The sequence below is a fragment of the Miscanthus floridulus genome, chromosome 11 (genome assembly GCF_019320115.1).
Source record: "Miscanthus floridulus cultivar M001 chromosome 11, ASM1932011v1, whole genome shotgun sequence".
NCBI classification, from domain to species: Eukaryota; Viridiplantae; Streptophyta; class Magnoliopsida; order Poales; family Poaceae; genus Miscanthus; species Miscanthus floridulus.
Genome location: NC_089590.1, coordinates 11,557,426 through 11,567,787, shown reverse-complemented (window position 1 = coordinate 11,567,787; position 10,362 = coordinate 11,557,426). Strand labels below are relative to the sequence as shown.

The 10,362-nt window shown below is 43.7% G+C and overlaps 1 pseudogene; it reads right to left on the bottom strand.

The window, feature by feature from the left end:
* Positions 1–3,925: 3,925 nt before the first annotated feature.
* On the bottom strand, positions 3,926–9,670 carry LOC136491651 (putative inorganic phosphate transporter 1-13; annotated as a pseudogene).
* Between the last annotated feature and the right edge of the window lie 692 nt (positions 9,671–10,362).

Here is a 10,362-nt window from a genome sequence, read left to right as displayed (position 1 = left end):
AATTAGACTTTGACCAAAAAATAAAAGTTGTTGATATAGTCAAGTACTACAACTTTGCTTAAGGGTGCACTGCCATGTAAAGTCTCTAGAGTATAGTTCACTTAGGTCAAACATGCAACTTGAAAATGATCACTTACACTATAACCATGACTTAGATGTCAAATTGGCCAAAGTCATGAATATAAAAGTTGTTCCATAAGATATTCTAAACATGTTAAAAGTACTCCTAGGGTCCCGCAAGCATTTTATACAATGGTTACATGTAAACCCTAGCATATGTGAAGCAAGTAGGGACAAACACATGTGATATAAGCAAACATAGAGATAGAAATTAAGATGCTTATGCTCATGAATGATCAATGATGCTTGTGCTCATGCAATGCCAATGCTAAATGCATGCTTAACACCTAGGGTGTTACAGCCCTACCCCTTAAAGAAATCTCGTCCCAAATAGAAAAGTGATTATTGGCGCAAACTTCTCCGACAAAAAAGAAAGCGAACTCCTGGTCTGCCTCAGATCTACAAGGAGTTAGCAGGGACATTATAGGGTACTCCCTAGTCATCAATCCGAACTGTTCTGGGTTGGTACTTGGGCAGGCCAACCTTTCAAAGACAAGTTTCCACAACTCTTCTCCTTCAACAGAAAGCCTAAGTGCTCCATCAGGTTCTTTCTTGATCAACTGTAGATAGAATCTTTAGACTACCACTGTCAGTCCAAGCAGCAGCACAGCTGGAACAGGTACTAGAATTAGTAGAAGAAACTAATTGGGACATTGAAGGTACTAATAGCTGGAGCTATTCCTGGGGTTCCTCAAAATTCAGTAGCAAGAAAGCGTATAGTATATTGATTGGAAACACAGAAGCCTCTTCTCTTTTCAACTGGATGTGGAGATCAAGTAATTTGGGAAAGCACAAATTCTTCATTTGGCTCCTCCTAAGGGACAGACTAAACACAAGAAATCTGTTGAGAAGAAAGAACATGGAGCTTGATGACTATATTTGTGTACTTTGCAATGCAGGTTAGGAAAAGACAAGCTTTCATCTATTCTTTGAATGTGCCTTCAGTCAAGCATGCTGGAATACACTTCCCATCTCCTGGAACCTGAATCTACCACCTCTGGACATGATGATTGATGCCAGATCAAATTTTGGTAGTCCTCTATTTAGAGAAATTTGCATCACGGCATGTTGGGTCATCTGGACAACGAGATCTGGACAACGAGAAATGCGGTGATCTTTGACAATGCACAAATCAATATCACTGATTGCAAGAGACGTTACAAGGAAGAACTTGGCCAAGTGTGCACTAAAGCCAAGCCCCGAAGGTAGAACCCACTCCAGATCTGGAGAGATAGTTACTCAATTTGATTGTACTTATCTCTTTGGCCTCGTAAGCCTTGTAATTTCTTTCTCCCGAAGGTAGAACCCACTCCAGATCTGGAGAGATAGTTACTCAATTTGATTGTACTTATCTCTTTGGCCTCGTAAGCCTTGTAATTTCTTTCTTCTTTTTCCCATTTTGTACATGTTGTAAATATCATTCTTTCATTTCATAGAAAAAGAAAAAAAAATAGGTAGGGGATTCCCCTGCTGATTCGGTCAAAAAAAATCTGAACATAAGACCAAAAAAACAACGCGAGATGTTAGAGGACGGGATACTGACAGTGAAGGCATGAACGCGAAGGTCATCTGAGAAGTAAAGTACACCAATTGGCTCGCAAACGTAGTCCTCGTCAGAAAAAAGAAAGGCAAAATGCAAATGTGTATAGATTTCACGGACCTAAACAAGGCCTGCCTAAAAGATTCATTCCCACTCCAAAGAATAGACACACCAGTAGATGAAGATGTTGGCTGCATGCATTTCTCCTTACTAGATTGTTTCCCAGGATACCATCAAATATGGTTGAAAAAGGAAGACGAAGAAAAAACAAACTTCACAACCCCATTTGGCATGTACTGTTTCGTCAGCCGATGGCCTAAAAAATGCAGGGTCAACCTTCGCCAAAATGATGAAGGTTGTCCTTGGCCCTCAACTAAACAAAAACATTGTGTCTTACGTCGATGGCATTGTTGTAACAAGCAAAGAAAAAGAATATCACGTAGCATATTTGGTTGAAACCTTCGCCAATCTAAGGAAAGAAGACATCAAACTCAACCCTGAAAAGTGTGTCTTTGGTGTTAGCAGAGACAAGCAGGTCCTAGGCTGTGTGGTCAACCCCGATGGAATACATGCAAATCCACATAAGACAAATGCAATCCTCTTCATGGAAGAACTTTCGACCAAAACTGAGGTCTAGAAACTAACTGGATGGATAGCAGCACTGAAAAGAATCATCTCCAAATCAACAGAACGTAGTCTACGCTTCTTCAAAGCCCTAAAAACTTAGACAAACTGGAATGGGGTCCAAAGCAGTCGAAGGCCTTCAATGAATTGAAAAAGTACCTAGCAAGCAGTGTCATGGTCATTGTCCTAGAGCCTGACTCCCGAGTCTTGCTATACGTCGCAGCCTCCGCCTTCGCTGTTAGTGGAGTCCTTGTTCAAGAAAAGCAGATCACCGGCAAAACACAATAATTCCCAGTGTCTTCATGCTTATGTGTCTGTGTGTATATATATTACTCTCTCTGTCCCTGTATAAATAGATTCCTAGAGTTGTCTTAAGTCAAACTTTTAAAACTTTGACCGTATTTCTACAAAAACCCGTCAAGATTTATGACATCAAATTAGTATCATTAGATATACCATAGAAAATATTTTCATAATGTGCTCATTTATGTCATAGATGTTGTTACTCTTTCCTACAAAGTTAGTCAAACTTAAGATAGTTTGACTTGCACGGATTCTAGGAATTGATTTATTTAGGGACTAAGGGAGTTTGTCTCTACTCAGTTAATAACACAGTTATGTTGTAGTTGCAATGTGTTACAATGATGCTTTATTCTATTTTTTATTAGCTATATTCAGGATCTGGCTCTTGTTGAACTAGATTACTTGGGTTGTCAATATGCTTAGATAAGATTTGGGAGGCTATAATTGAAGAAGGACCGTGGATCAAGTGTTTTCTCTTATATACTTGAAATACTTTTTTATTTAGTATTACTTAGTGTAGTCACTGCTTATGTGTTGTTACAAATCTTGTAGCATAAGGTGTCTCTAAAGTTTGTAAAGAATTTGATTGCTGAAATGGATGAAACATGTCTGATTTATATAGGACCATGGTAACGGTTTTTCTTTTTCTTTTTCTTTTTGTAAATCATAATAAGAGACTGTTATTGCCAAAACGCGTTTCTAATTAGACCATCACGTTTCGGCAATATGGGTCTCTAATGAATCAGAGATGCGTTTGGGCTTGAAGAGTCTCTTATGAAGGGTTATGTGACACATTTGGACTAAACATGTCTCTAATGAGGGTCATCGGTGACACATATTGGCTAAATGTGTCTTTGCTGAAGGGTCACTAGTGCCTTGTTTTTACGTGTCACTGATGTGTTCACATCAGAGATGTAATATAAGTGATGTGTTTTCCCAGGTCTCTAATGACTGTTTTCCTAGGTATCTAATATGTGATTCTAACATAGTGTAGTTTGATCTTGTAGAACATTATCAAAGTTGTTTGTGAAGTTTGACCAACATAAAAGCCAACTACTCCAATTGTTGTGGTCCTTACTATATTTTGAGCCCAATGACTGCTGGTTGACAATAGATATTAGTAGCAAGTGCACATGTGTTTGAGGCCATAGACAGTTAATTTACCTAGAACACCTCGTCATGTACAATAATATTGAATAAATCATAGCATACATTTCAGGGTGTGTAGAGAATATGTAAGCATGATGTAACTTTGTTCCTAGAGCAAAAATATCTAATGCAGTGATATGTTGCACTATCTGTTGATAACATTAAAAATTGATATATATGAGTCAATGCTCATAAAAAATCAACACTGTGGATGAACTCTACTCCATCAATTTGGGGTGATTCCATGGGAAGTTCCTTGTCCTGTTGATCTATCTCACCAGCGATGTCCTCGAGTGACATGCCTTTGGACTCCGGTAATGCTAGGGTGAATATGACTCCAACTAGGTTACAACCATCTTGCATGAGTAGTGAGTTCTGAATACTGGCCGTCGTCGTCCTCCGCTGACCACTGGATGTTGGACACTGGAGAAACCAAAGCACACCAATAATTGCACCAATCTTCCCTCCAGCGCCAGATATGCCATGACAAGTTGACCGTAACCGAGTTGGGAATATCTCCGTGGGAAGGATGAATGTGGTGGAGTTTGGGCCGAAGTTGGCGAAGAAGAAAGTCAATGCGTACATGAAAACGAAGCCAATCTGCGTGCTTTTATTGTTGGACCAAAACTTGTAAGGCCCAGCCAGGCAAAGCATGAATATAGTCATCATAGTGAATCCCACAATCTGTATCCTGGTGCGGCCGAGTTTGTCAATGAAGATGACGGTGAACAAGTACCCAGGGAGAGTGCCAGCGAGTACAATAATCGCCTGAGTACGAGCAATATCGTATGTCTGCTCAAGTGGCCCTTGTTGCTCACATCTTCATACCAACCGATGCCACTGAAGAACTTTTTCATGAACAGATTGAGAGAGTAGAAGACGATGTCGAGAACTAACCAGCACATGGTGGTGCTGAGCAGCTCACGGCCATAACGATGAACGAATTCCATAGAGAAGAGTCCAAATTCGTCTTGTATGGCAAGGACGTCCATCTCTTCTTTAGCTGAAGGGATCTCGATCTCGAGAACAGAGGTCATGTCTGATGCAGCCTGCTTTAGTTTTTTCGCAATCAACGCGGTGTAGCGCGCTGTCTCGGGCATCTTCATGCGCCAGTAGTATGTGAGGAGGGCTGAACAGCGCCCAGCATGAGAACGATGCGCCACACGTAGTCTGCCTGTCCAAATGCATCTGTTTCATAGGCCCTGGTGATTTTGAACCTAGCAAAAATGGCCAGCACCATAGTCCCAGCAGCAAGATTCCCTAGGACCTGATGCGCAAAGTTAAGGCAGAAAAAGCATTTATATATGCCTATTTCATTCGCCATTTTGTACTTAAATTATCCAATGGAATCGCTAGCTGTGTGAATTCTGATCACCTGCATGGCGAAGATAGCAGCAATGAAGGCACCACTACTCCGACATGATGGTGGCGGAGAGCGGGTAATCGCCGCCGATGCCGACGCCCCGCCAGAAACGGAAGAAGCACAGCGTAGCGATCACATCCTTGGACTTGCTGCTGAAGGAGAGGCCGGACGCGAGTGAGCAGAGCACCATGAGCTTTAGCGTGACGCCATAGATGCGCTTGCGTCCCATCCTGTCACCGAGCCATCCGAAGAAGATCTGCCCCAGCACGGTGCCGACGAGAGCAATGCCATTCACCGCAACGGCAGCGTCTTCTGGGAGCTTGCCGTTGCCCTTGCCGTCCGGATAGTAGATGCGTCCGAGGAGGTCAGTGATGAGGGAGATGGAGAAGAGGTCGTAGGCATCGGTGAAGAAGCCCATCCCGGCGATAACGATCGTGGTGAAGTGGTACACCTGCGTCCTGGCGACGTCGAGCGCCTGGAGCACGGTGATTTGCTTGCGCGCCCTCCGCGTCGTCTCGCCGCCAGTCGCCGATGTCACCACGTTGAGCACGCGGTAAAACATGGCGTTGCCGAAGCCACTCAGGTGATGGTAGATTAAGGAGACGCATCCGCATGCGTGGTGTCTCCTCCCAGGACACACTACTGGAAACCGGCACAAGCACAAAATGCACTCGGTAAAACCGCACTCGGCAAAAGACACTTGGTAAAAAATTAATCGGCGAAGAAGCCTTTGCCGAGTGATTTTTGTCGGGCACTCGGCGAAGCCTTTGCCGAGTGCCGGAAAAGCACTCGGCAAAGATTTACACTCGGCAAAATAAAAATTTGAAAAAAACCCAAAAACAATAGTAATTTTTTTTTCAGAGAAGGGCGCCATCGGCCAGCGCCCGTCCGTCCAGCGCCACCGGCCATCAAAGTCGCTGTATTTTTTGAGCAAAATTCGCGGGTAATGCGGCCGGCGGGATTTGAACTCACGACGTTTCCCTCGTGTGTCTACTGCTCTACCACTGCACTACACTGTCACTTGTGTCTAGATTCCGTTATATATCTATCCTCATATATTATACTAAATCGAGAGTAAATTGCTTGTTTGAGGCCCTAAACGAATTTAAATTAAAAAGTGGTCAACTACAAAGTTTCATAACTTTTCGAGATCTACAATTTTTATTTAGGAAGTCTTTTCATCCGAGGTCGTTTGAAAAATTTGAATTTCAAATTTGAGAGATTCAAACGTAGTTTTGCATGATAAGATGATTTCAAATGAAAAAGTTGTCAACTACATAGTTTCATAACTTTTGGAGATCTACAATTTTCATTTAGGAAGTTTTTCCATCCGAGGTCGTTTGAAAAATTCAAATTTTAAATTTAAGAGATTCAAACGTAGTTTTGCATGATAAGATGATTTCAAATCAAAAATTTGTCAACTACATAGTTTCATAACCTTTGGGGATCTACAATTTTCATTTAGGAAGTTTTTTCATCCGAGGTCGTTTGAAAAATTCGAATTTTAAATTTTCAAATTCAAACGTCATTTTTGCATGACAAGATGATTTCAAATCAAAATGTTGCCAACTACAAAATTTCATAACATCTCAAGATCTATAAAGTTTATTTTGGTCATTTGGTCATCCGACATAGTGGTAGTAACATTATTCACAAATCTTATATATCTCTCTTCGACTTTCATGAAACTAATATGAGAGATATGAGAGATGTAGATTTTATGAACAACGTTATTGTCGCTTTGTCCAATAAAGAAATGACCAAAATAAACTTTGTAGATCTTGAGAAGTTATACAACTTTGTAGTTGAAAAGTTTTTCATTTGAATTCATTTAGGGCCTCAAAAATTGCTTTAAAAAGCCGAGGGCAAAAAAAATGCACACGGCAAAATGCCTCTTCGCCGAGTGCAAAAAAAAAGGCGCTCGACAAAGACGCATTTTGCCGAGTGCCAAAAAATGGCACTCGGCAAAATACATCTTTGCCTAGTGCCAGAAAAAAGGCACTCGGCAAAGACGTATTTTGCCGAGTGCCGAAAAATGACACTCGGCAAAATACATCTTTGCTGAGTGCCGAAAAAAAAACACTCGGCAAAGCCATCTTTGCCGAATGCCGAAAAAAACACTCGGCAAAGGCGTCTTTGCCGAGTGTCCGATAAAATATACTCGGCAAAGCTTCCGGCACTCGGCAAAGTGTCGGTTTTCGGTAGCGACATGTGGAGGCAGACTCGCCAGTGTAGGACATTGTAACGTTTCCAATGCATGGGAACTCGTTAAACTTGCCCTGTATTTGTAGGATAGGCCAATTATAGTTTGCATCGATAGATACGATCCATGATGGAACAAAATATGACCCGCGTGCTGATGCATCCGGCAAAGATAATGATGAATGATCGGCGTGCTGACGTATAGATCAATTAAAGATAAACGATGATACAACTATTGGTACTATACGCTTGCTTGTATGTTGGTTGCGCTATGCACACATACAGCTCAAATATCCCATAATCTCCTGCGTAAGATCCAAAGAAATTGGTTTCTCCGATTCAAAGAACGGGGACAAGATACATGTACGTTTCTCCATGTGTTAAAATCCATGCTTAATATCTAAATTGGTATCACTTTTGCTAAAATCCATACAGCTCAAATATCTAAATTGGTATCACTTTTGATAAAATCCATGTACGTTTAAATTGGATGAGCCTGCTATGACCAATCACTACTGAAAAACTGGACTTTACCGAGTGCCTGAGACTTTGCCGAGTGCTTTTTATCGGGGCACTCGGCAAAGCAATATTTTGCCGAGTCCTGCACTCGGCAAAATAAAGCACTCAGCAAAAGTGGCTTTACCGAGTGCTAGCTCTCGGCAAAACTGGGCTTTGCCGAGTGCCGTGGCACTCAGCAAAGATCCCACTCGGCAAAAGGTGGCCGGCCCGTGACGGCGGCCACCTGCCGTCAGATTTTACCGAGTGCCTAACGGCTGGCACTTGGCAAATTTTTTTTATATATTTAAAAACTTATTTTGCTGAGTGCCAGCCTCAGGAACTCGGCAATTTTTTTTTTTATTTTTTAAAAACATATTTTGCCATGTGTAAGCCTTGGGCACACGGCAATTTTTTTTAATTTTTTAAAACTTATTTTGCCGAGTGCCAGCGCCAGGCACTTGGCAATTTTTTTTTATTTTTGAAAATCAACTTTGCAGAGTGCCCCCTGGGCCGGCACTCGGCAAAGCCCACTTTGCCGAGTGCTCCCCATGGCACTCGGCAAAATAGTTTTTTTTATTTTGGGCCCAAATTTTTTTCTGGGGCGTTGTGACAGTATTTCAAACTCTATTTTAAAATTTGGGGTAATTTTGACTTTTTTTGATATATTTCATTAGTTTATTTCGTTTCGTCGAATTTTTCGGGATATTTCGAATTTGAACTGCAGGTACATGGAATAATGAACTTTGGTCATCAAAAAATTGATACTCATGATATTTAGGGTATGTCTAGGCCGTATCCAGGAACTCACATGAAATCTCGAGCATCTCGTTGACGTAACATGTCGAGGTACTTGCCGGAAATGTGATTTTAAATTATATAAAATGCAAACGAAGTCCGAAAATCACAAAACTTGTCGAGGCATCGTGTTATCGCATGTGGAGGCAGTGGTAAAAAATTGAGAAGGTTTCGAGCAAGTTGTGATATCGGATGCCAAAAACCCAAACATCTCCACATGTGTCGATGTCTGCGTTTTTGGCATCCGACGTCACAACTTGCTCGAAACCTTCTCAATTTTTTACCACAGCCTCCACATGCGATAACACAATGCCTCGACAAGTTTCGTGATTTTTGGACTTCGTTTGCATTTTATATAATTTAAAATCACATTTCTGGCAAGTACCTTGACATGTTACGTCAACGAGATGCTCGAGATTTCATGTGAGTTCCTGGATACGGCGTAAACATACCCTAAATATCATGAGTATCAATTTTTGGATCACCAAAGTCCATTATTCCATGTACCTGCAGTTCAAATTTGAAATATCCCGAAAAATTCGACGAAACGAAATAAACTAATGAAATATATCAAAAAAGTCAAAATTGCCCCAAATTTTAAAATAGAGTTTGAAATACTGTCACAAGGCCCCAGAAAAAAAATTGGGCCCAAAATAAAAAAAATATTTTGCCGAGTGCCATGGGCGGCTTTGCCGAGTGCCGGCCTAGGGGGCACTCGGCAAAGTTGATTTTCAAAAATAAAAAAAACTGGGCACTAAAAGCCCACCGGCCCAACCCCTGCGTGGCCCAACCCCCCAGCCACCCGCCCGCTCCCCCGCGCCCACCCTAGCCGCCGCCACGCCCACCCCCGCCGCTGTCGCGCCCTCGCCGGTGAATCGTCGCCACCGGCGAGCCCCACCCTCGCGCCCTCGTGTGCCCGCGCCCTCCGCTGGCCTCGCCTGCGACCATGCCCGTCGCCGGCCGCGCCCGCCGCGCCCACCCCCATCGCCGGCCGCGCCCCGCCCCGGCAGCTCCCCGCGGCCCTGCCCCCCTCGTCTCGGCCGCCTAGAGGTGGCTGGCTGGTGCCAGCCGGCCATTTCCGGCAGTGGCGGTCGTGTCCTGACTGTCCCTCCCCTGGCCGCACCGCCCGTAGGAGCAGGGGAGGTAGGAGGAGCAGGGGAGGAAGGAGAGAAAGGGAAGGGGAGAAGAGGAGGAAGAGAAGAGGAGGAAGAAGGGAGAAGGGAGGAGGAAGAAGGAAGAAGGAAGAAGGGAGGGAGGAGAGGAGAAGGGAGGAGGAAGAAGGAGAAGGGAGGTGGATAGGAGAAGGGAGGAGGAAGAAAGGAGGAGGAGCCTCGGCCGCTGTCCACGCCTCGTTAGCGATGGTGTCATGCCCTCGGCGCCCCGCTCCCGACTTCGCCCACCGTCGACAAGCACACTAGGTTTGCCCTTCCCTTTCTATTCAAATCATGCAATGGATGTCGGCCATCGAGCCCTTGTTAGTAGTAATAGTTGTTGTATGTTGTTTTCGGCCATCGAGCCGTTGTTTATGGATGTTGGCCTTCGTGCCCATCTTTTTTGCAGGTTTTTGAAACCTCCCCGTGCAGGGGAGGTTCTGCCGAAATTTTCAATTGTCACTAATGTATTGCCTTTTTATGCAGGAGGAGGCCCCAGCGGAGGGACCTCGGTGACCCCGATTGTCTTCGTCAGCGTTGTGGGTCTGCCTGCACCGCGTCGCAGCGCCACTGCACTGACTCACCACAGCACCGCTAGCCTAACCTCACCAGCACCC